Below are 23,787 nucleotides of genomic sequence, written 5' to 3'. Positions count from 1 at the left end.
AATATTCTAATGGGCTTATGGTCTTAAGATCTAATGGTATTATGATCTAATAGTCTTATGGTCTACTGGTCTTATGATCTAATGGTATTATGATCTAATAGTCTTATGGTCTACTGGTCTTGTGATCTAATGGTCTAATGCTCTAATGGTCTAACGGTTTTATGATCTTATGGCCTTATGGTCTAACGGTCATGGTCGAAAGCTCTAATGGTCTTGGGACCTAATATTCTAATGGTCTTTTGATCCTATGATCTAATGGTTTTATGGTCTAATGGTTTTATGGCTATGGTCTTATGGGTCTGTTGGTCTAATGGTAAGCTAGAACCTGTTTCAGCATTCAGTCACTCAGGCTGATCTCTGATCTGACCCCCTACCTTCAAATTGATACACACAAATGGTTTATTAATCATTAGGTAACACGTGCTAATCAATGCCAGATTAAATACTCACCATTAATCAATGAGGATCAAGGGCCATCAAAGACCAATTATATTTGACATATACATTCACATACATTAGGAATTTGGTTCATTAAGATGGGGTGGGGGAAGGGCTGGTAATGGGGATAAGCTCCCGCCACCTAGTAACTGCTCAAATAGCCTCTGACGCCCAAGTCCAGCTCCCGGTCTTCACGTGTGGCTTCTCCGCGTGGCGGAATTATTTCTACTGACAGAAGAAAGGGCAAAGGCGGGTTACTGGTGCCTTAAAGGCAGTCGTTCTGGGCATATAGTGCCCATCAGCCATGGCTGGCAGCTCATCCAGGAGAAGGAAAACTGATCTCCGTCCTCCGCTGCCTTGTGGCTACCCCTGCTCGTGGACAAGACTTTGGGAGTAGACCCTAAGGAAAGGAGTCCCGAATGCACTCCTACGTTGAGTTCAATGCAGATTGACAACAAAAAAACAACTTTCAACAATTATAGAGAATAAATACTACATAAAAATAAAGAATAATATCTAAAAAGCTCATAAAGTTAGAGGATATGGGATGAAAATAGAATAGCTACAAGGGGGCACAATTTTAAGCTGATTAGAGGAAAGTATAGGTGGGATGTCAGACACGAGGAAATCTGCAGATGCTAGGAATTCAAGCAATACACACAAAATGCTGGTGGAACGCAGCAGGCCAGGCAGCATCTATTGGAAGAGGTACAGAGTCCTGACAAAGGGTCTCGGCCCAAAACGTCGACTGTACCTCTTCCAATAGGTGCTGCCTGGCCTGCTGCGTTCACCAGCATTTTGCGAGTGGGATGTCAGAGGTAAGTTTTGACACAGAGTGGTGGGTAGACAGAATCCACTGCCGGAGTGGAGATAGAGACGGACACATTAGAGACATTGAACGCACACATGGATGACAGAAAAATGGAGAGTCATGTGGGAGGGAAGGGTTAGACTGATCTTAGAGCAGGTTAATCCATGTTGGATGATCCACATCAGGGCTCCATAAAAAGAAGTACGTTTTAATCAGGAGGGTGATCGAGATTTCAAAGGCAGACTTTTACCGCTGTTTCTCTGAGTTGGAGAGTGATCAATTAGAAAAGGCCAATAAATATAATTCAATTGCAAGCAGAGTGGCCATTCTTTCGAATGTGCCAGTGTTTAGACTGGCTTTGGCTCCTCTGGCTTGAGATCAGGTTTGGGAAAGGTAAATTGCCTTACAAGTGAACACGCTGTATGGTCTCACGGCTAATGTAACGGCTTCTCTGTAATGACCCACTGCTAAGTAATGGTTTCTCTGTAGCAGCAATGTTTGGGTTATGACTAGAGATAATGGGGCATGGTGGCCAATGAGCAGGGTGCTGTTCTTTCCTGGGCGCTGGGAATTCATTTTCTTTTGCCAGGGAGAGATGAGGAGAGAAGATGCAAGTGGAGAGAGCCGGTAGACCACCGGGCGGAGTGGACTTGGAGCGAGGGTCCGAAGGTCAGCGACGATTGGAGGAGGTGGATGGTGGACGAACGGCCTTATCAGTGAGCTCCAACAGTGTGCAACAGGCTGCTTCATGAGAACGGGCCCTTTTAACATAAGAACATTTTTTTTTGATTCTTTACTAACCATATAGTCAAATTAAGAGTTATAAAGCTCAATCGTTTAATCACATATTGTGTGCTGTTTGTTATTTCAGGGTACTGATCTGTAACAGGGGACACATCGCACAGCATCCACACAAACGAGATTTCTTAAGCTTGGCCAGGCCGGGAGCTATCACCCCCTAGGTTAAGCCGCTAGCCAAACTGAGAGTTACGATTGTGGGGGCTACGTTTGGGATGGATTCTGTTGGATGCTGTGTGAATACCCTGAGCATTGAACCAGGTGTTTCCAGCTACTTTTGAGGAAGTGCGTTTCAGCAATGAGCCAGATACCGAATTTGGACGAGGGACTGTGTGGTTCACCCAGTTGAAGCCAATGGTGGTACGGCTCAGGGAAGTAGCGAGAGTGATGGGGACCCCCAAATTTCCTGGAGTGCCTGAGGGTGAAGCCCTCTTACTGGACACTCCGGAAGACCACGAGGGGGAGTCGGGATTTCCTGCTGGGGTACTGGTGAGGCCCGAATTGCAGAAGCCCTCAGTTGTACAGGCGAGCAGGATGGCAGTGATTGTCAGGAACACTACGAAGAGGGAGGCCACCTTCAAGTGGGGGATGCCCCTCGCTCATCTGTTCCCAGTGACGGTAATGTCTAGTGTCCCTGTGAGACAAGCCGGGGAGAAACTATTGGAAAAAGGGGAAAGTTGACCACTGAGTCATTCAACGTTGGGGACACTCCGGTTCCTGCGACAACCCATACAAAATGCTGGAGGAACTCAGCAGATCAGGCACCATCAATGGGAATTAATAAACAGTCAATGTTCTGGGACTGACTGTATATTCTATGTAAGTTGTGTGTAATTTATGTTAATTCAGGCTGAGAACCTTTATCAGGACTAGAAGGGAAGGGGGAAGAAGCCAGAACAAGAAGGGGGGGGAGGGGAGGGAGGACAGGCTAGAAGGTGAAGCCAGGTCAGTGGGAGAGGGGCGTTGAAGAAGCAGGGAGGTGATAGGTGGAAAAGGCAAAGGGCTGAAGAAGCAGGAATCTGATAGGTGAGGACAGTGAACCATGGGAGAAAGGAAGGGAGGAATGGTGATAGGCAGAAAAGGTGAGAGGACAGGGTGGAGAATTGAAGAAGAGGGAAGGGAAAGGGGAAAAAATTACCAAAAGTTAGAGAAATCAATGTCCATCATGTTGGAAGAGTAACAACTCATATTCTGCCTAAGCAGTATCCAACCTGATGGCATGAACATTGATTTCTCCAATTTTCAGTAACTTTTTCTCTTTCCCCTTCCCTCTTCTTCAATTCTCCAGTCTGTCCTCTCACCTGTTCTGCCTAACAACACTCCTCCTCCCCGTTCTCCCAATGCTCTTAAAAGCTTTTTTAAGTATAGAAAGGGTAAAAGAGAGTTGAGGATAGATGTAGGACGAATAGAAAATGACACTGGGGATATTGTAATGAGAGACGCAGAGATGGCGGAGGAACTGAATGTGTACTTTACATCAGTCTTCACAATGGAAGACATCTGCAGTGTGCTGGACTTTCAAGAGTGTCAGGGAAGTGAGGTTTGTGAGTGAAAATTATGACTAAGAAGGTGCCCAGGAAGCTTAATGGTCTGAGAGTGGATAAATCTCATGGACCTGATGGAATGCATCCTCGGGATCTGAAGGAAGTAGACGGAGAGATTGCAGAGGCATTAACGATGATCTTTCAAGAATCAATAGATTCTGGTATTGCACCAGATGACTGGAAAATTGCAAATGTTACTCTGCTATTTAAGGGTGGGAGGCAGAGAAAGGAAACTATAGACCGGTTAGCCTGACTTCAGTGGTTGGGAAGCTGTTGGAATCAATTGTTAGGGATGAGATTATGTAGTACCTGGAGGCACATGACAAGATAGGCCAAAGCCAGCATGGTTTCCTGAAAGGAAAATCCTGTCTAACAAACCTACTGCAATTCCATGAGGAAATCACAAGCAGGGTAGACAAAGGAGATGCAGTAAACGTAGTGTACTTGGATTTTCAGAAGGCCTTTGACAAAGAGCCGCACATGAGGCTGCTTAGCAAGGTAAGAGCCCATGGAATTACAGGGGAGTTACTAGTGTGGGTGGAGCATTGGCTGATCAGCAGAAAACAGAGAGTGGGAATAAATGGATACTATTCTGGCTGGCTGCTGGTTACCAGTGGAGTTCCACAGGGGTTGGTGCTGAGACTGCTGTTTTTTATTTTGTATGTCAATGATTTGGACTACGGTATTAATGGATTTGTGACTAAATTTGCTGATGATACAAAGATAGGTGGAGGAGCAGGTAGTATTGAGGAAACAGAGAGCCTGCAGAGAGACTGATAGTTTAAGGGAATGGGCAAAGAAGTGGCAAATGAAATACAATGTTGGAAAGTGTATGGTCATGCACTTTAGTGGAAGAAATAAATGGGCAGACTATTATTTAGATGGGGAGAGCATTCAAAATGCAGAGATGCAAAGAGACTTGGGAGTCCTTGTGCAGGACACCCCAAAGGTTAACCTCCAGGTTGAGTCGGTTGTGAAGAAGACGAATACAATGTTGGCATTCATTCCTAGAGGAATAGAGTATAGGAGCAGGGATGTGATGTTGAGGCTCTATAAGGCACTTGTGAGTATCGTGTGCAGTTTTGGGCTCCTTATTTTAGAAAGGATATACTGACATTGGAGAGGGTTCAGAGAAGATTCACAAGAATGATTCCAGGAATGAAAGGGTTACCGTATGAGGAACGTCTGGCAGCTCTTGGGCTGTATTCCCTGGAGTTCAGGAGAATGAGGGGGGGATCTCATAGAAACATTCCAAATGTTAAAAGGCCTGAAAAGATTAGATATGGCAAAGTTATTTCCCGTGGTAGGGGATTCTAGGACAAGAGTTCAGGATTGAAGGACGTCCTTTTAGAACTGAGATGTGGAGAAATTACTTTAGTCAGAGGGTGGTAAATCTGTGGAATTTGTTGCCACAAGCAGCTGTGGAGGCCAAGTCATTGGGTGTGTTTAAGGCAGAGACAGATAAATTCTTGATTAGCCAGGGCATCAAGGGGTATGGGGTAAAAGCAGGGGAGTGGGGATGACTGGAAGAATTGGATCAGCCCGTTATTGAATAGCAGGGGCAGACTCAGTGGGCTGAATGGCCTACTCCTGCTCCTATATTTTATAGTCTTGTGGTCTGACAGTGACCTCACTGGGGCAGAAGGGGAGGCCGGGAACTGACTTGTGGGAATGGGAATGGGAACGGAATAGGAATTGAAATGGTTGGCCATCAGGAAATGTAGCTCTTTGGATGAACCTGAAGTGCCCTGTGCTCAATATTCTTCTCCTGAGCTACTCTCGTTGCAACCTTTGAACTCCAGACCTGAAACTCCTGGCTGGAACTTTGCTGCTGTTCCAGGTTACACAGTTTTCGAAGCTTTCTCTTGTGCTTTACAGTGATGGTGAAGGGGCAAGGATTTTAATGGGGTCAAAAGGTTACTGCTTTTTTCCAAACCATGCCCCTTGTACATACCTTACAGTTAATGATACACCAGACCTGACATCCAGCTTCTAATAACAAGAAAAGACCTGAGTCAGGGATGCATTTTATTTGTTTGGTTTGCCAATCATTACTTGTCATGAGATTCGAAAAAAAATTAGGTTTCTGCCTCTTTCAGCACAAAATTGGGAGTTGGTAAAGAGGCAAGAATAACATAAACAGCAAGCTCTAACCTAGCACCTTTAATGTAGCCTGTTTCAGAGGTCTCTGATTCCTGAGGGCAGTGGTTCCTTCTCCACTCTGGTGATGAAAGGAAATAATTGGACTTTCCTTCCTTCAGATTGCCTCTTGTTCCTCGAGGCCCTCCGCTGATCGGAGTTGACCATGGGTGTCGCGACCTGTCTACATTTAATGTGCAAGCCAGGGCAATACAAAATGGAGGGCAAGCAGCAGACTCCCCCTCTCCACGCAGCCGATGAACCCAAAGGAACGGCAGAGACCGGTACAGTTTGGCACCAGCAGCGTCGCAGGAGTTGCCAGTCGGCAGTGAACTCATTGCCCTAAGGACTTCAGCTGTGGATTTTGCTCTGGGTATAGTGCCCATGAGTGGGTAGCACAGGTTTGAGATCAGAGTTTTCCTTCTCCTAGATAACACAGAACACAGAACATAGAAAAGTAAGCACAGTACGGGCTTGGTTGTCAAAAGCTATTTCAGACGCATGTCATTGAAAAGCAAAGTTAAACGTAAATTTATTATCGAAGTACATATATGTCACCATATACAAAACACTGAGATTCATTTTCTTGTGGGCAATCACAGTAAACCCATAGAATAGTAACCATCAGAAGAGCGCCAACTTGTGTGTTCGACCAATCTGCAAAATACAACAAACCGTGCAACTACAAAATAAGCAATGATTATCAACAACGTGAGGTGAAGAATCCTTGTAATTAATACGTAGTAGGAGCTCATCCCCATTAACACACTCTCCACCCGCCAACCCCACCTGCCCCCCGCAGCGGCTGTGAGAACCTGAAGGGACCAGTTCCTCCGTGCAGAGAGAGCCCACAGTGTCACTTGGAGTAAAAGAGTTGCTGCAGACTTTCTGTATTGTCAGCAAGGAGCAAGACATAGAAGAGGCTCGCAGGTTAAGTTGGTGATAAGGAAGGCAAATGTAATGTCAGCATTTGTTTGCAGGACAAGAATATATAAAACAAAGAAGTAATGCTGATCCCTGATAAGATATTGGTCAAACCTCACTTGGAGTGCATAGAACATAAAATAGTACAGCACAGAACAGGCCCTTCGGCCCACAATGTTGTGCCAACCCTCAAACCCTGCCTCCCATATAAGCTCCCACCTTAAATTCCCCCATATACCTGTCTAGTAGTCTCTTAAATTTCACTGGTGTATCTCCCTCCACCACTGACTCAGGCAGTGCATTCCACGCGCCAACCACTCTCTGAATAAAAAACCTTCCTCTAATATCCCCCTTGAGCTTTCCACCCCTTACCTTAAAGCCATGTCCTCTTGTATTGAGCAGTGGTGCCCTGGGGAAGAGGCGCTGGTTATCCACTCTATCTATTCCTCTTAATATCTTGTACACCTCTATCATGTCTCCTCTCATCCTCCTTCTCTCCAAAGAGTAAAGCCCTAGCTTCCTTAATCTCTGATCATAATGCATACTTTCTAAACCAGGCAACATCCTGGTAAATCTCCTCTGTACCCTTTCCGATGCTTCCACATCCTTCCTATAGTGAGGTGACCAGAACTGGACACAGTACTCCAAGTGTGGCCTAACCAGAGTTTTTTAGAGCTGAATCATTACATCGTGACTCTTAAACTCTATCCCTCGACTTATGAAAGCTAACACCCCATAAGCTTTCTTAACTACCCTATCCACCTGTGAGGCAACTTTCAGGGATCTGTGGACCTGTACCCCCAGATCCCTCTGCTCCTCCACACTACCGAGTATCCTGCCATTTACTTTGTACTCTGCCTTGGAGTTTGTCCTTCCAAAGTGTACCACCTCACACTTCTCCGGGTTGAACTCCATCTGCCACTTCTCAGTCCACTTCTGCATCCTATCAATGTCTCTCTGCAATCTTTGACAATCCTCTACACTATCTACAGCACCACCAACCTTTGTGTCGTCTGCAAACCCTTCTACCCCCACATCCAGGTCATTGTGAGGATTTTGAGCCCCTATTCTAAGGACGGGTGTGCTGGCATTGCAGAGGGCCCAGAGGATTCTCACAAGAATGATCCTTTATTTCTTTCCGTGAATGCTCCCTGACCTGCTGAGTTTGACCAGCACTTTTACCATATGTGGTTCTGGATTTCTAGCGAATGTAGAATCTCTTGTGCTTGTGTTTTGAGAGACCAGTGTGCACTCCCACTGCAAACTGTATTCCTGCGACGGAAAGGTTATTCACTCAGGCCAGGATCTGAACATTACTGGCGAAGCCCACTCTGAATTGCCCCTTGAAAGGATCTCAACTCATGCAAATATGAAGTGACTGGTTGAGATGCTAAACCAGGGCAGGGCAGATGCAGTGAACGGTAGGGTACTGCGGAGAGACAGGACACAATTCTGATTGAAGTTAGGGGTGGAATCTGATGGATGCCAGCTCTGCAGGCCGTCACTTCCTGTGAGGCAAAACCCAACATCATGAATGGCACGATGCTTCACTCCTCGATGATCTCTATGCCACCTATGCACGCTTTGAAAGGAAGGATCAAACTACGCCTGTACGAGTCCCTGCAGCCTCCGGTGACCCTGTGACCTCTGTCTCAGAGGCCGACGCCAGAACATCTTTTAAAGAGGGTGAACCCTTGCAAATCATCACACCCCAATGGTGTAGAGCTCTGAAAACCTGTGCCAAACAACTGACAGGAGCTTTCAAAGACATCCTCAGTCTCTCACTGCAGTAGTCGGAGGATCTCACCCTCTTTGAAATGGTGACAATCATACCAGAGCCCAAGAAGAGTGTGAACAGAGAGACCTCGTGGTGGAAGTACCTTGTTCCCTGAAGGAGGTTAAACATGGATGCAGGGTATCGAAGAAAGCAGCTTGTTTTCATCAGCTGAGGAGCTGAGTGGATGTGACGTTCAGCAACACACACAAAATACTGGAAGAACTCAGCAGGTCAGGCAGCATCTGTGGAAGTCCACAAACGGTCGATGCTCCAGGCCGACACCCTTCATCCCAGGCTGGGAAGGAAGGCGGAAGAAGCCCAAGCAAGAAAGTGGAAGGAGTACAAGCTAGGAGGTGATAGGTGAACCATGGCGAGGTGGGTGTGGGGGGAGGAATGAAGTAAGAATCTGGGAGGTGATAAGTCAATGGGTAAAGGACTGAAGAAGAAGGAATCTGATTGAAGACTATTGAAGAAAGAGGAGAAAGAGAACCAGAGAGAGGTGATGGGGAGGTGAGCAGAACAGAATGGGTAAGAATGGAGCCAGAATGGGGAATGGAAACGGAGAGAAGGGGGAGCAGAAGAATTTAACAAAAGTTAAGGAAATTGATGTCCATGCCTTTTTCTTTTGACTCTGAGAAGTTTCTCCTCCAATCTGCGTTTGGCCTTTTCACGGCAGCAGACAAAGCCATGGATAGACATGAGGGAACATGAATGGGAGTGCGAAGCCACATTGATATGGATAGCCACCGAGAGGTCCTGCACTTTTCAGCAGACGGAACAAAGGTGCTCAGCAAAGCAGTATCCCAGTGTGCGTTGGGTCTCCCTGCTCTAGAGGAGGCCACACTGGAAGCAGTGGATACAGAAGATGCTCCCGTCAGATTCACAGGTGGGGTGTGGCGGCACCTGAAAGGACTGTTTGGGGCCCTGAATGGGGGCGCGGGAGGATCCTACAAGATCCTGGTTCAATGGTACCTGGAGTGTAGTGTACCACACTATGGGAAGTCTGTGCTTAACCAGGGCAAGGTGCGGAAAGGAATCACAGAAATTACAAGTATGTTGCTGGGACTGGAAGGCTTGAGGTCTAAGGAGGGACTGGATAGGCAGGGATTATTTTCCCGGGGGAAAAAAAGAGACTTAATTAAGAAGTAATATGTTTAAAATAGCTCAGAAAAGATTCACAAGGATGTTGTCAGGACTTGAAGGCTTGAGTTATAAGAGCTTACACTGAGTGGCCACTTTATTGACGACCGCTTGTACAGAAAAAAGTGGCCAATGAGTGTATACCTGTGGTCGTCAGCTGCTGTAGCCCATCCACTTGAAGGTTTGACATGTTGTACATTCAGAGATACTCTTCTGCAAACCACTGTTGTAACATGTGGTTATTTGAGTTTCTGTCGCTTTTCTGTCAGCTTGAACCAGTCTGGCCATTCTCCTCTGACCTCTTGCATTAACAAAGTGCTTTCACACACAAAACTGCCACTCACCGAATTTTTTGTTGTTGTTTGCACCATTCTCTGTGAACTCCGAATCCCGTTGTGCACGAAAATCCCAGGAGATCAGCAGTTTCTGAGATACTCTAACCACCCCATCTGGCACCAACAATCAGTCTGCAGTCAAAGTCACTTAGATCACATTTCTTCCCCATTCTGATGTTTGGTCTGAACAACAACTGAACCTCTTGACCATGTCTGCATGCTTTTATGCATTGAGTTGCTGCAATGTGATTGGCTGATCTGATATTTGCATTAATGAGCAGGTATACAGGTGTACCTGATAAAGTGACTGCTGAGTGTAGAACATGGAACTCTTTAGCATAGTACAGGCCCTTTGGCCCATGATGTTGTGCCAACCTATTAACCAAGATCAATTTAACCCTTTCCTCCTGCATAGCCCTCTGTTTTTCTTTCATCCATGTGCCTATCTAAAATCCTTTATCTGTCCCTAATGTATCTGTTTCTTCCACTACTCCTTGTAGCACATTCCACGCGTCCACCCCTATGTATGAAAAAATACCTCCCTCTGACATCCCCCCCCCCCATACTTCCCTCCAATCACCTTAAAACTATGGCCGCTTGTATTAGCCATTTGCACCCTGGGGAAGAAGTCTCTTGACTGTGCATTCAGTCTGTATCTATTATCCTGCACACCTCTATCAAGTTACCTCTCATTCTCCTTTGCTTCAAAGGGAAAAACCCTAGCTCACTAAACCTATGCCCTTAAGATACACTCTCCAATCCCGGCAGCGTCCTAGTAAATCTCCTCTGCACCCTCTCTAAATCTCCCACATCATTTTTATAATGAGGTGACCAGAATTGAACACAATTTTCCAAGTGTGGTCTAACTGGAGTTTTTTAGACCTCACGGCTCGTATCAGCCAGGGATGGTCTCTTTCTTCTGGTGTGTAGAAGGCTCATGGGTGTTTATGAAAATCATGAGGGGCACAAGTAGTGTAAATAGTCACAATTTTTCACAGAGTCTTTAAAACACAAGAACATAAGACCATCTTAGAGAGGGTCATAAAAGTCTTTTAGAGGGTTATAGGCCTAATGCCGACCAATAGGATTAGTTTAGATAAGAAAATATCAGTCTAGGCAAAAGGCTAACCTGAAATAGAATAGAACTTTATTGTTATTGTTCAATTGGACAAGATTGTGGTCTACTCCAGTCCGTCCAATACAGATACTTACAATGCATGTGGTACGGCTTAATTTTTTTAAAATTCCCATATTTACATGTAACAAGTAACACAAACGACACATTTCACTGCATGTTTTGATGTACAAGCAGTAAGTAAATCTGAATCAGAGTTTGATCAGTCCAGGGGTGTTGATACCAGAGATCAGATGTGATCAGTCTGGTGGTGTTGATAACAGAGATCAGAATTTGGGCAGTCCAGGGGTGTTGATACCAGAAATCAGAGTCCGAACATTGGTCAGAAGTCCAGACTTCCAGCAGAAGTGGTTGAGGCAGGTTCGATGTTGTCATTTAAAGTTAAATTGGATAGATATATGGACAGGAAAGGAATGGAGGGTTATGGGCTGAGAGCAGGTCAGTGGGACTAGGTGAGAGTAAGAGTTTGGCACGGACTAGAAGGGCCGAGATGGCCCGTTTCCGTGCTGTAATGGTTATATGGTTATGGTGAAACCCAACGGCTGAAACCTAGAGAATGGTGGACTGCCCTTGTCCATGTGTATGGAGAGTAGGAGGGAGGAATGGGGCTCGTTTTGCTGTTGTTGTACCACTAAGTAAATAACAATAAATGTGTTCTGCCAAGCATTGTGGGTGTGCTGCGTTGGTGCCGGAATGTGTGGCAACACTTGTGGGCTGCCCTCAGCACATCCTCAGGTTGCGTTGGTTGTTAACACAAATGACACATTTGGCTGCATGTCTGGATGTGCTCGTGATAAATACATTAATCTGAATCTGAATCAGAGTTTGATGTACCTGTGATAAATAAATCTGAATCGGAATCGGAATCTGAATCCAAATCCACGTCGGAATTGGAATCTATCCACATCGGAATCGGAATCGGATGGTCTGGCCATGCACACATTGCCTTTCCAATTGAAGATTACTGGAAACACTGTGTTAGTCTCACTCCTGTGACCTGCCTGTGGTCAGCCCCTGACAACCTTTGAACAACAAAGCAAACAGATCATCTGCAGCAGTTTGTGCTGGAACACTCCGGAAGGTGTTTATTTTTGAGTGGTTTGATATTTTTGCCGTGGGGCGTTTATTTAGAGATACTCTGTGGAGCAGACACTTCCAGCCCGTTGAACCGCTCCATCGACAACCCCAGCCTAATCACGGGACAACTTACAACAGGTACATTTAATGTCAGAGAAACCTACCAACCCATTAGTAGGTTAATGACCAATTAACCTACTGACCTGTACACCTTTCGACTGTGGGCAAAACCAGAGGAAGTTAACCCACACGGGGAGCATGTACAGATTCCTTATAGAGGACGCTGGAACTGAACTCCAGACTCCAATAGGTGTAATCTTGTCGCACCAATCGCTACACTACCACATCGCCCTAAATTCAGATGTATTTGTCTGAACTAAGTTCAGGGGACACTCATTACAAGAGAGGAACTGGTGATGCTTGGAAAACCCTCCATATCAAAATCAACTGAACTCCACACACCTCCCTCGATCATCGGGAGCAAAGGAGAATGAAAGATGATAGAGGTGTAAAGATGATAAGAAGCAGAGATCAAGTGGACAGCCAGAGACTTTTTCCCAGAGTGGAAATGGTTAATACATAATTTTAAGGTGATTGGAAGAGAGTATAGGGGGACGTCAGAGGTAGGTTTACTATCAGAGAGAGTGGTGGGTGTGTGGAACACCCTGCCAGGGTGATGGCAGAGGCAGATACATTAGGGATATTTAAAAGACTCTTAGATAGGCACATGGATGATAGAAAACTGGAGAGCTATGTGGGAAGGAAGGGTCAGATTGATTTTGGGGTAGGTTAAGATGTCAGTACAACACTGGGGAACAAAAGGTCTGTACTGTACTGTGATGTTCAATATTCTCTCAGCACACAGTGCGTACTGGCTACAAAATGCACTACAACTACTCAAATCCTCTTCATCCAGGACACGCCCTCTGAAGATGCACACAATGTTTCAGGAACAGCTTCCCCCACCCCCCCCATCAGATTTCTATATGGTCCATGAACCATGAACACTACCTCTCTATTCCCTGTGATTGCACTATCAACTGAATTTATAATTTAGTCATTTTATGTCTTAGCACTGTACCGCTGATGCAGTACAGCAAAATTCTCATCATGTAGAGGTATGTTCCTTTCAGACAGAGATGAGGAGGAACTTCTTTAGCCAGAGCATTGTGAATCGATGGAATTCAGTGCCTCAGATGGCTGTGGAGGCCAAGACAATGGGTATATATAAAGCAGAGGTTTATAGGTTCTTGTTTAGTCAGGGTATCAAAAGTTACAGGATTACACTTCCAGTAAGATGGTGGCGTTTTTGGAAGCAGTGGCCTCTCGTAGTCAACCAAAGGTATTTTTTTTATTAAATGTGGTTTTTTTATGATTGTAAAACTATACTGGACTCCAAGAACTTCGGGTTCAACAGGTCTACTGCATGAGTGAGCTGCTCCTTGATCCGAGTAACCAGCCAGGGTGCCGAAGGAGCCAGCCGGTGTGTCGGTGGAGGAGTTCGACTGGGTTCAGAGGAGCTGCCCGCTACTTGAAGGCATTGGAGTTAATGTATGTGACCGTGGATGATGGCCTCGGACTGTTCTGCAGCAATGACAAGACACTGTTGGATCTTGATAATGTAGGCTGCTGCAGGCATGCTTCCCATACTAGCTAGTAGGCAGGTGGTGTGGGAGCTGCGGTAGCCTTGGGTGTATTGAGGGCTAGGTCTCCAGCCGTGGGTTTGCCTGCTTCTGCAGGCCAAGTGAGGAGATGCCAGAGGTGGTGCAGCGTGGCAACCGTGCTCGGTTGTGGGCCAGCTTCTCCTGTCAGTGCTGCCCTCCTGTGTCTGATCAGTCAAATTACAGGCCTGATTGCATGCATCTGCACACTGCCAGGAGACCGTACCAACGATTCGCGGGACGTGCCACTCAGGGTCTTGGACTACATAAGTGTTTTTTTTTTGCGTGACTTTTTTTTTGCTCGCTATTTTCAATGTGCTGTGTATGTTTTGCACCTTGGCCCCAGAGGAACACTGTATCTATGTAGGGTTCAATGATAATTTAACTTGGTTTAATTTGCTTTCATTGATTTGGTTGTAGACCCACCCAAACTCAGTGGAAACAGCCTGCTTGCAATTACCTATTGATACCCCTCATAATTTTGTAAACTCCATCAAATCTCCTCTCAATCTTCTACATTCTAAAGAATACAGTCCTAAACTTTTCTATCTTTCCTTTTAACTCAGGTCCTCCAAACCCAACAACATCCTTGCAAATTTTCTCTGAACTCCTTCTACCTTGTTTACATCTTTCCTGTCGGTAGGCAACCAAAACTGCACACAGTATTCCAAATTAGGCCTCACTGACATCCTATACAAAATTGACATAACATTCCATCTTCTGTACTCAATACTTTGATTTAAGAAGGCCAATTTACCAAAACCTTTCTTTATGACCCTATCAATCTGTGACATCACTTTCAATGAACTATGGACCTGTATTCCAGATCCCTGTGTTCACCCACACTCCTCGGTGCCCTACCGTTCACTCTGTAAGACCTACCCAGGTTGGTCAAAACCTCACATTTGCTGCCATTTTTCCAGCTGGTGCAGATCCCCCTGCAAGCCATGATAGCCTTCCTCACTGTCCACTACACCCCCAATCTAGGTGTGATCCGCAAATTTGCTAATCCAGTTAACTACATTATCATCCAAATCATTGATATTGATGACAAACAACAAAGGACCCAGCAACGATCCCTGAGACACACCACCAGTCAGAGAGGCAACCCTCTACGACCACTCTGGCTTCTCCTTTAAAGCCAACGTCTAATCCATTTTACTACCTTATCCTGAATGTCGAGCAACTGAACCTTCTTGAAGAGCATCCCATGTGGGACCTTGTCACGTGCCTTGCTAAAGTCCATGTAGACCAACATCTACGGCCTGCCTTCATCCATTTTCCTCGTAACGTCCTCCAAAAACTGTACAAGATTGGTTAGACATGAAGGACCACGCACAAAGCCATGCTGACTATCCTTAATCTGCCCAGGTCCATCCAAATACTTATAGATCCGGACCCTTAGAATACCTTCCAATAACTTTCCCTCAACTGATGTCAGACTCACTGGCTCATAATTTCCTGGTTTATATTTAGAGCCTTTTTTAAACAGCGGAACAATATTGACTATCCTGTGATCCTCTGGTACCTGCCCATCACTAAGAATGATTTAAATATTTCGGCTAGGGCCATGGCAATTTCTGCATTTCCCTCACATTGGGTCCAAGGGAGCACATGAGGCTGCTTAACAAGATAAGAGCCCATGGAATTACAGGAAAGTAACATACGTGGATCGAGCGTTGGCTGATTGGCAGGAAACAGAGAGTGGGAATAAAGGGATCCTATTCTGGTTGGCTGCCGGTTACCAGTGGTGTTTCACAGGGGTCTGAATTGGGGCCGCTTCTTCTTATGTTGTACATCAATGATTTGGATTATGGAATAGATGGCTTTGTGGCTAAGTTTGCTAATGATACGAAGATAGGTGGAGGGGCCGGTAGTGCTGAGGAAACAGAGAGTCTGTAGAGAGACTTGATTAGATTGGAAGAATGGGCAAAGGAGTGGCAAATGAAATACAATGTTGGAAAGTGTATGGTTATGCACTTTGGCAGAAGAAATAAACAGGCAGACTATTATTTAAATGGGGAGAGAATTCTTAGTTCTGAGATGCAATGTGACTTGGGAGTCCTCGTGCAGGATACCCTTAAGGTTAGCATTCAGGTTGAGTCAGTGGTGAAGAAGGCGAATGCAATGTTGGCATTCATTTCTAGAGGAATAGAGTATAGGAGCAGGGATGTGATGTTGAGGCTCTATAAGGCGCTGGTGAGACCTCACTTGGAGTACTGTGGGCAGTTTTGGTCTCCTTATTTAAGAAAGGATGTGCTGACGTTGGAGAGGGTACAGAGAAGATTCACTAGAATGATTCTGGGAATGAGAGGGTTAACATGTGAGGAACGTTTGACCGCTCTTGGACTGTATTCCTTGGAGTTTAGAAGAATGAGGGGGGACCTCATAGAAACATTTCGAATGTTGAAAGGCATGGACAGAGGTGGTAAAGTTTTATCCCATGATGGGGGAGTCTAGTACGAGAGGGCATGACTTAAGGATTGAAGGGTGCCCATTCAGAACAGAGATGCGAAGAAATTTTTGTTAGCCAGAAGGTGGTGAATCTATGGAATTTGTTGCCACGGGCGGCAGTGGAGGCCAAGTCATTGGGTGTATTTAAGGCAGACATTGATAGGTACCTGAGTAGTCAGGGCATCAAAGGTTATGGTGAGAAGGCAGGGGAGTGGGACTAAATGGGAGAATGGATCAGCTCATGATACAATGGTGGAGTAGACTCGATGGGCCGAATGGCCGACTTCTGCTCCTTTGTCTTATGGTCTTATCCTGTATATTATATCCAGACGGTTATTATGGATTGTCCTATCTGTGATTGTTTCTGGGATTTTTTTTTAGCATTTTCTACGTTTATCATCTTGAATTTGTTGTTCTTTTATTATGTACTTTTGATATTGTTGTGTTAAACAGTTGGTCCTATATTGCCACAAGGAACCATTTCATTCCTAGGAAGAGGAATGTTCCAGATCAAAAATTATGCCAAAAGGATATATTAATATAGGGATAGAAAAAGTGTTTATTGCCTTTGTCATATTTTTACTATAGAGTTCCATTTGGCAGCCTTGAAGTAAATTCTGTCAAAAGCTTTCCCTTTATCACACAATGATCTATTTTCTTTGCTTGTTGACATCTCAGATACTTGTATGTTTCATATTCATCCATCAGTTGTGATGTATCCTGCTGCTCTGTTTTGTCTTCAATTAGCTCTATTGCACCTTTCTTTATGTTTCATGTTCTGCACTTATCCAGTCCAAAGTTCATGTTTGTATCTTTCAAAAATACTTCAGCTATTTGAATTAATTGCTTTAGTTTTACTGATGAAGGTGTGTTTAATTTCAAATCCTCCAAGTATAGAATGCATTTTAAAGTATAGCTTATTTCATTGTTTCTGATTTGATACCCAATTTTCATCCGATTCAGAAAATTAGGGAGCAGGTTTAAAGCTCGACAGAACCAAAGTGGACATAGAGAGTTGTGCTGGAAAATGCCTCAATTTATTTTGATAATGGTGGTTGTTCTTTTTTGGCTGTTAATAGTATGCCAAGCTTCATCAGATGTTGCAGGAATTTCACACAAGTATTGAGTGCAGTTTATAGAGAGTAACAACTTCTAATAACCATAAGTGTGGAACAGAGATCTTTTGGTAGTCAATATATGAACGATTTCTGCTTTTCCACCTGGCTTGATTTAGAATTACGGAATCTATTATCAGTTGTTCTTTATACCCTTTCACAACCTTTCTGCTCCTCTGTTAGTACATTGTGGTTATCTAAGTGAGTGGTGATGAGTTGCCACCTACATGACGTTACAACTTCACATATAGTTTGTAAACAGGACAATATTTTGCAGAATCAGAATCAGGTTTGTTATCACCAGCATGTGATGTGAAACTTGTTAACTTAGCAGCAGCAGTTCAATGCAATACATAATCTAGCAGAGAGAGAGAAAAATAATAAATAAAATGAAACAATAAATAAACAAATAAACCAATTACGTATATTGAATAGATTATTTTAAAAATGTGCAAAAATAGAAATACTGTATATTAAAAAAGTGAGGTAGTGTCCAAAGATTCAAAGTCCATCGGATGGCAGAGGGGAAGAAGTTGTTCCTGAATCGCTGAGTGTGTGCCTTCAGGCTTCTGTACCTCCTACCTGATGGTAACAGTGAGAAAAGGGCATGCCCTGGGTGCTGGAGGTCCTTAGTAATGGACGCTGCCTTTCTGAGACACTGCTCCCTAAAGATGTCCTGGGTACTTTGTAGGCTAGTGCCCAAGATGGAGCTGACTAGATTTACAACCTTCTTCAGCTTCTTTCGGTCCTGTGCAGTAGCCCCTCCATACCAGACAGTGATGCAGCCTGTCAGAATGCTCTCCATGGTACAACTATAGAAGTTTTTGAGTGTATTAGTCATAGTCATAGTCATAGTCATACCTTATTGATCCCGAGGGAAATTGGGTTTCGTTACAGTTGCACTGTTGTATTTGTTGACATGCCAAATCTCTTCAAACTCCTAATTAAGTATGGCCACTATCTTGCCTTCTTTATGACTACATCAATATGTTGGGACCAGGTTAGATCCTCAGAGATCCTGACACTGAGGAACTTGAAACTGCTCACTCTCTCCACTTCTGATCCCTCTATGAGGATTGGTATGTGCTCCTTCATCTTACCCTTCCTGAAGTCCACAATCAGCTCTTTCGTCTTACTGACGTTGAGTGCCAGGTTGTTGCTGTGGCACCATTCCACTAGTTGGCATATCTCACTCCTGAACGCCCTTCCCCAGATTCTTTTGTGTTTCCTTGTTTTTACTGTGAATGCCTGCAAGAAAAGAAAGTTCAGAATTGTATATGGTATTTTGATAATAAATTTACTTTGAACCTTTCGAATCTCTGCCATTAACTGAGATTTGTTCTGATTCCACAAGATAAATGAGGTGAGGAAAGCATAATGGGGACTGAGAGCTTGTCTCTTAATAATTTATCACCAGGTGGGACTTTGGAACCATCTGTTTGTCCACAGGGCTGATAGTATGTTTTGCAATGAGAATAGTGGTGAAGAATCACATGTTTAATGTTCACGCACTCGCCCTTGTTTGACCTCTCTGAAGCCAGCGCACGCTGGCTCTCTCTCTGCTATTTGTGCACTTCTGTATTTTTGAGGTGCAGCATGAATACGGGTCCACCCAGCTCGGAGCCATGCCACCCAGAGACCCCCAATTTAATCACAGCCTAATCATAGGACAATTTACAATGACTAATTAACCTAATAACCAGTAGATCTTTGGACTGTGGGAAGAGACCAGAGCACCCGGAAGAAACCCACACAGCCACGGGATGGAGGTACACACTCCTGACAGAGGACACCGGAACTGAACTCCAAATTCCGACGTAGCATCGCAGTGACCGCTACGCTACTGTGGCGCTCTGTACTGTACTCTGTATGGACACTGTCACAGATACACATAGCCAGGGTATCAATGCCATGAATATTAGCATTATTTCAGCAAGAGTAAACTGCATTACCAACATGCCAAACATAAATTACAGAAACATACATTAACATTACACAACTTAGATCGATTGTACACTCAGTTCCTAAACAGCAACTGTTTATTCATTTTCAAAGGCGCTGTGCCTGACCTGCTGAGTTCCTCCAGCTTTTTTTGAGTGTATTGCTCTGGATTTCCACCATCTGCAGAATCCCTTGTGTAAATATACTCAGTGGCCACTACTTGCACTTCATGCGTGATGAGACCTGGGTGCTGGCAGGGAGGTCAGTAGTCTCACGGGCTGGAGGAAGAAGCTGTTTTCCATCCTAACAGTCCTTGTCCTAATGCTACGGTATCTGCTGCCTGATTGTAGGGGTCAAAGAGATTGTTGGACGGATGGGAGGGATCACTGACAATACTAAGGGCCCTGCATACACAGTGCTACTGGTAAATATCTCCGATGGGTAGAAGAGAAACCCTGATGATCCTCTCCAGCAGCCCTTTCTAGGGTCTTGCAATCCCCCTACCGGACAGTGATACAGCTGGAGGTGGTCCTGTAAAAATAGGTTAGAATGGGGGTTGTGTACCTTCATGTCTCAATCTCCTCAGGAAGTGGAGACACTGCTGTGCTTTCGTGAGCAAAGAGGTGGTGTCTGGGGACCGGGTGAGCTCTCTGTTATATGCGCTCCCCGAAATCTGGTGCTCCTACCTCTCTCCATGAAGGAACTGTGTAAATGCAGTAAGCAGTAGTCAGTCTGCACCTTCTTAAAGCCCGCAATCATCTCTTTGGTTTTGACCACATTAGGACCTTCACAGGGTTGTAATCGAAAATAGCAGAGTGCATGTATTTAAGGTGAGAGAGGGCAATTTCAAAGGGGATGTGAGGGGCAAGTATTTTTTTTACATGAAGAGTGGTGGGTGCCAGGAATGCGCTGCCTGGGATGGTGGTGATGGCAGATACACTAGAGACCTATAAGAGACATTTAAATAGGCACTTCAATGTGAGGAAAATGGTAGATTAGTTTAAGCGCAAACATGAGGAATTCTGCAGATGCTGTAAATTCAAGCAACACACATCAAAGTTGCTGGTGAACGCAGCAGGCCAGGCAGCATCTCTAGGAAGAGGTACAGTCGACGTTTCAGACCGAGACCCTTCGTCAGGACTAACTGAAGGAAGAGTGAGTAAGGGATTTGAAAGCTGGAGGGGGAGGGGGAGATCCAAAATGATAGGGGAAGACAGGAGGGGGAGGGATAGAGCCGAGAGCTGGACAGGTGATTGGCAAAAGGGATATGAGAGGATCATGGGACAGGAGGCCCAGGGAGAAAGAAAAGTTAGATTAGTTAGAAAAGAAAGATTAGTTTAAGCAGCAGAGATTAGTTGGCCATTTGATTACTGATTCAATTGGTTCAGCACAACATTGTGGGCTATATGACCTGTTCCTGTGCTGTACTGTTCTATGTTTTAGCAGCACTGAGGAAAGGCTCCAGGACATTAGTCAACAGTTTTGTCTGATGCTTCCTCCTTAGCTTGTCACTTCTCTCACGCCATCAATTGAAACTCACTCAACATCTCTGGAGCACAAACAGCTGAGTTGATGCTAGTGGTTTCAAAGTAAAAGACAGATGAACGCTAGAGCCACACAGAACCCCTGGAGTGGGTTATAGAGAGATACACCCAGTGGCCACTTTATTAGGTACACTTGCTCGTTAATGCAAATATCTAATCAGCCAATCATGTGACACAAACTCAATGCCAAAAAGCATGCAGACATGGTCAAGAGGTTCAGTTGTAGTTCAGATCAAACATCAGAATGGGGAAGAAATGTGATCTAATTGACTTTGACCATGGAATGATTGTTGGTGCCAGATGGGGTGGTTTGAGTATCTCACCTGCTGATCTCCTGGGATTTTCCCTCTCAACAGTCTCTAGAGTTTGCAGAGAATGGTGCAAAAAAGCATCCTGTCAGTGGCAATTCTGTGGGCAAAAATGAGAGAGGTTAGAGGAGAATGGCCAGAACAGGGAGGTGACCATAACTCAAATAACCACACGTTACAACAGTGGTGTGCAGAAGAGCATCTCTGACACACAACACCTTGAACTGGATGGACTACAGCAGCAGAGGACCACACTGGGTTCTACTCCCATGTCTAACAAAGTGGCCACTGAGTGTAAGAGTTCGGACACCAGCTTACAGTTTTGTCAGATGTTGATGAGAGTGCACTTGGGGCAACTGTGAGTAATTATGTTTGCCTAGCTAAAGGAAAGGAGTTATCTGGGGTGTCATCATCTCTCGTGCCTCTGGCCAAAAAGAGTCATTTTTATCTATTGCACGGTACTGCTGCCACAAACAGATTTGACAACATACAGCTTGAGGCCCTTACTTGGTTGGGGTCAATCATGGATGTTGTGTCTGAGCTGTCCCCATGTTACCCAAGCCAGGGCAGTACGACATGGAGAGCAAGCTGTTGCCCGTGCAACAGGCTCTGCCTCTCTTCACAGCTGATGAACCCAAAGGAACGGCAGAGACGGATACAGTTTGACGCCAGCGGTATTGCAGGAGTTGTCAGTCAGCATTGAACTCAACGTAGGACTGCCCTAGGGACTCCAGCCCTGGACTTTTCCCTCCGGGTTCACTCCCGAAGCCTTCCCCATGAGTGGGTATAGCCACAAGACAGTGGAAGTTTGAGATCGGAGTTTTCTTCTCCTAGACGAGCTGCCAACCACGGCTGACAAACCTCATCTGCCCGCCTTTTCCACTTTTCCCGTCAATAGAAGCAGTTCAGCCGAGCTTTGTAGCTAAGCCACATGTGAAGGCCAGGAGCTGGACTTAGTTGTCAGAGGCTATTTGAGATAGATGTCATTGGCAGCATTTAATAGGTAGCGGGAGCTCATCCCACTACATTGCCCCTCCCTGGCTATGAAAGCCTCAAGGAATTGACATCAGAGATAACAAGCCCGATTCTGACTCTGAAATCAATGTCATATCTCCTTTTAAGGGGCTGGAAAAGCCCCTCAGCCCCTCACTAACAGGAACAGTCACCCACCATCCATAGTCCAGACCTCTCATCGCAAAGATCCTCACATCAGCTTCAGACGCGGTCGAGGAATGTGAAGGGTGATGTGAAGGTTTGGAGAGATATGAGCTAAACACAGGCAAATGGGAAGAAAGGGAAAGAGGGCTCCAGTGATAGAATCTGTTAGAAGTATCAGAGTATAGTCCTTTACCTCTGACGCCGGAGTGTTGGAAGCTATGGTCCAGGGAGCAGGGGTTCAGTCAATGATGGTAGACATGGCTCAGGTATTAAAGGAAGACATCTCAGTTCACTGGTTCATTGGCGAGACTGATAACTGGGAGCTGTGTTGTCATGGTTGTTGGGTGCACTAGGCCTCACAGCCTGGTCACCTTTTGCAATCACCCAGGGGAGGAGATGCCAGAGGCAGTGTGGGAAAGAGCAGAGAAATCTGTTAACATGCTGGAATCTAGACTGGGTTGGTAGCCATGACCCTGGCGGTGTTTGCTCAGTGCTGCCCTCCGGTGTTCACTTGATGGAAAAACAAGCTGGACAAGGAACAACTTCCAATCCATCCCCAGTCATGCCGTTCAGGATCTTGGGCTATATTGTCTTTTTCTCCTTGTGACTGTTTTTCTGAAATCATAACCATATTCAGTGTGCTGTGTGCTGTTGGTAAGGTGCTTTGCACTTTGACCCTGGAGGCATGCTGTTTCCTTCGACTATATTCATGTATGGTTGAATGATATTTAAACTTGAACTTGAAGTTGGACTTGTGAAAGTCTCACCAGAGTGGATGGGCTGGAGCTGGAGAAACTGAGCAGGCTGCGAGGTGGGGGGATGGAGTCAGCAGATAGAATGGGTATCCTACAGTGGTTTTTATTTTTCTCCTTTTTTTATATATCTTTTTCTTTTTTTTTAATTTTAAAAAATAAAAAAAAGAAGGCAGGATGGTGGAGGATCAGACGAAGTCGACACAAGGACTACTGCAGACGCTGGAAATCAGAAACACAATCAGAATCAGAATCAGGTTTATTATCACTGGCATGTGATGTGAAATTTGTTAACTTAGCAGCAGAAGCCCAATGCAATACATAATACAAAAGAAAGAAAAACAAAATAAAATAATAATAAATAAATAAGTTACAGTATATGTGTATTGAATAGATTAAAAATCATACAAAAACCCAGAAATAATATATATTAAAACAGTGAGGTAGTGTTCAAGCATTCAATGTCCATCTATGAATCGGATGTCAGAGGGGAAGAAGCTGTTCCTGAATTGCTGTGTGTGTGCCTTCAGGCTTCTGTATCTCCTACCTGATGGTAACAGTGAGAAAAGGGCATGCCCTGGGTGCTGGAGGTCCTTAATAATCGATGCTGCCTTTCTGAGACATCGCTCCCTAAAGATGTCCTGGGTACTTTGTAGGCTAGTGCCCAAGATGGAGCTGACTAGATTTACAACCCTCTGCAGCTTCTTTCGGTTCTGTGCAGTAGCCCCTCCATACC

This window comes from Mobula hypostoma, chromosome 4 (assembly GCF_963921235.1).
Source record: "Mobula hypostoma chromosome 4, sMobHyp1.1, whole genome shotgun sequence".
NCBI lineage: Eukaryota > Metazoa > Chordata > Chondrichthyes > Myliobatiformes > Myliobatidae > Mobula > Mobula hypostoma.
Note: the sequence above shows the minus strand (reverse complement) of the source record.